Below are 268 nucleotides of genomic sequence, written 5' to 3' on the forward strand. Positions count from 1 at the left end.
CAGAAGCCTAGCTTTACCAACATTTTAGCGAACAAGAGGTTGTCCTTATGGAATTATAAAATAACCCAGAGGAATTTATTCAAACCATATTGTGTTGATACAACAAATAAAAGCCATTATAGACACAAGAAAATAAATATAAAAAAAAAAAATAGAATTTCAAAACAAAAATATTAAATAAAGAACTCATTTTTAACATTTTATTTTATTTTTTTTATTTCTAGTTATTTTTATATAACCTCTGATATTCATTTTATAATACTGAAAA

The sequence above is a fragment of the Halyomorpha halys genome, unplaced genomic scaffold (genome assembly GCF_000696795.3).
Source record: "Halyomorpha halys isolate HHAL.00 unplaced genomic scaffold, Hhal_1.1 Scaffold1006.1, whole genome shotgun sequence".
NCBI classification, from domain to species: Eukaryota; Metazoa; Arthropoda; class Insecta; order Hemiptera; family Pentatomidae; genus Halyomorpha; species Halyomorpha halys.